Source organism: Triticum dicoccoides, chromosome 2B (genome assembly GCF_002162155.2).
Source record: "Triticum dicoccoides isolate Atlit2015 ecotype Zavitan chromosome 2B, WEW_v2.0, whole genome shotgun sequence".
NCBI classification, from domain to species: Eukaryota; Viridiplantae; Streptophyta; class Magnoliopsida; order Poales; family Poaceae; genus Triticum; species Triticum dicoccoides.
In genome coordinates this window covers 466,429,120-466,431,980 of record NC_041383.1, presented here as the reverse complement: position 1 = coordinate 466,431,980, position 2,861 = coordinate 466,429,120, and positions in this window count along the sequence as shown.

The following is a 2,861-nucleotide window of genomic DNA, read 5'->3' as shown; positions in this document are numbered from 1 at the left end:
CTTTTGGAGTTACTCAAGAGTAGTAAGATTCTATTTACAGTTTAACCCAAGATGCACATCACGTGGCTTCAACTACCACTCTATTTTCTTGCATGACACGACCTGGATGCTAGATGTCCCACGTGTCGGGCAAAGGAGGAAGAACCCGACCAAATCTTTGGTTGTGCTCTCGGGTTAGACTAGTTGTGCTAACTTAAAATTTTATTGTGTAGAATGGATACAAGTTTTGGTATTGGGAAGAAGAGTACATTGATGTATTGATAGAGCGCAATTTAGTAGATGGTCTAGCACTTTTAGCTAGCATAGAGGCTATAGATGAGACTAGTGCACTTGTTGATAGAATAGAGGCTAGACATGAGTCTAGATGTGAGGAAGCAACATCTACTTCTTTACACTTGAAGAAGAAAGAAGCACGCAAGATCGAGCCTCCGTAGATCAACAATGAATGCATCCCTCTCTCTGCTTTGGGTTCCATACTCATGTGTTGTATCCTCTATTGTATTCATTTTCTCTTCTTCTATCATCGAAAATATACGTAAGCTTTGCGTATTCGCGAAAAAAAGATCAACAATGAATGCATCGAGAAGGCACTAATCCAACCTACAGGAGCAGTTATGGAAGTTGGAAATCTTCTAAAATGTATTCTTGTGGTTCTTGTTTTCTTTGGTCTTGCTTTTCTAGTCAAAAATTGGTGATGTATTTCCATGTACCAAAAAATCAACAACAAAAAAAAAGATATGTGTTTGCAAAGAAAAATGTACGCGGCCGGGATGCATCCGCGCGTTTGGTGCACGGCCACCGCATCCGAGAAATGGCCCGGACACGACCCCATTGCCCTACCCAAACGGACAGAATCCGGGCAAAATGGAGGTCCGTTTGGGGTCGTGCATTGGAGTTGGCCTTACAAGTGGGACCCCAGTTTAGGAAAACGACTATCAGCAAACCCCCACCTCGCCTGCCGTGCGATGGCTGAGTTAGAGAAACGACGAGGTTGAAGAGATTGTTGTAGCACGGACTCCAAGAAATATGGTGTCAGATGGAAGTCGTGCTGGTAGCGTGTGCTGTACTCCTGGACGTGAATGCTTGTTCTGGCCCATGCCACCCTACTGCTCCTACTACTTATAGTAGTAGTATCGAGGATTCAAGGTGCTGGTTACGTACAGCGAACACATTAACATATGGCCCACCTCACATTGTGGCCAAATTTCCTGGAGTCTGTGCTAGGTTAAAAAGTGTTCTTTGTGAGGTGGGTGGCTGGTCTCAAGTTTGAAACTTGTTGTATTACGTATACGTAAACGTAGAGATAGTGCAGCAGTTCTGAAAGTTTGAACCCAAACATCAGAATGCAATTTCAACTGGACTCATCCGAGGACCTAGGATGATGGGATTCGCAGCTACAGTAAAAACACCCGCCCGACGCGTGAAGCATGTGAAGCTAGTACAAATAGTGTACTACTATTGTTGATTGGCCTCATCCGATAACCTATTGCAACGCACGTACAATTATGTATTCGGAAAATATATTTTTGCCTCGTCGCAGCACTCACTCAGAGAAGCGACTCAAAAGCCACTCATAAATTTAGTAAGTTTATCACAGGCATATCATTTTATTACATACAACAGGTCATCAACCCACAATGACAACGAGGATACATTATAAATACTAAAGTTTTCATCACACAACAAATAACAAGCAATGAAATGAAATTCAACTCAACCAATCCTCGGCGTTGGAAACGCTTGCTTTGAACCACAAGTGATTCTCTGGGAAGGGCCATCTATTGTCAATCTCGAGACCAACGCAGGACTGATCATCCAGGCTGAAGCGGCCTACTATATCAGTACCAGGGTAGCGAACCACCGAAATGTCCGAGGTATAGATACAGTTTCTTCTCATAAATGGTACTAGTAACATTGTGTCAACAACAGTTGCATCGCCTTTCACCATCATTGGATAGTTTTGTCCAAGGAAGAGTGAGTTTTCTCCAAGACTATCAATACTGTACCAGGGAGAAGGTGTTGGCGCTAGTGAGGGAGTCCTGGATAAAGGGGGTATCCGGACTGCTGGACTATATACTTTGGCCGGACTGTTGGACTATGAAGATACAAGATTGAAGACTTCGTCCCGTGTCCGGATGGGACTCTCCTTGGCGTGGAAGGCAAGCTTGGCGATTCGGATGTAGATCTCCTTCTCTGTAAACCGACTCTGTGTAACCCTAGCCCCCTCCGGTGTCTATATAAACCGGAGGGTTTAGTCCGTAGGACGAGGACAATCATAATCATAGGCTAGCTTCTAGGGTTTAGCCTCTACGATCTCGTGGTAGATCAACTCTTGTAATACTCATATCATCAAGATCAATCAAGCAGGAAGTAGGGTTTTACCTCCATCGAGAGGGCCCGAACCTGGGTAAACATCGTGTCCCCAGCCTCCTGTTACCATTAGCCTTAGACGCAGAGTTCGGGACCCCCTACCCGAGATCCGCCGGTTTTGACACCGACATTGGTGCTTTCATTGAGAGTTCCTCTGTGTCATTGCTGTAAGGCTAGATGGCTTCTCCAACCTTCAACAACGCCGTCCCGGGTAAGGCCTTCCTCCCCGGACAGATCTTCGCGTTTGGCGGCTTCGCACTGCGGGCCAACTCGCTTGGCCATCTGGAGCAGATCGACAGCTACGCCCCTGACCATCAGGTCAGGTTCGGAAACCTAAACTACACTGCCGACATCCGCGGAGACTTGATCTTCAACGGATTCGGACCCGTGTCAGGAGCACTGAACGATCACGATGTGCATGACCTAGATCTACGGTCGGACAGTATTCAGAATATCGCACCTGCCACAGCGCCGGACTTTGTTCCAGAGCA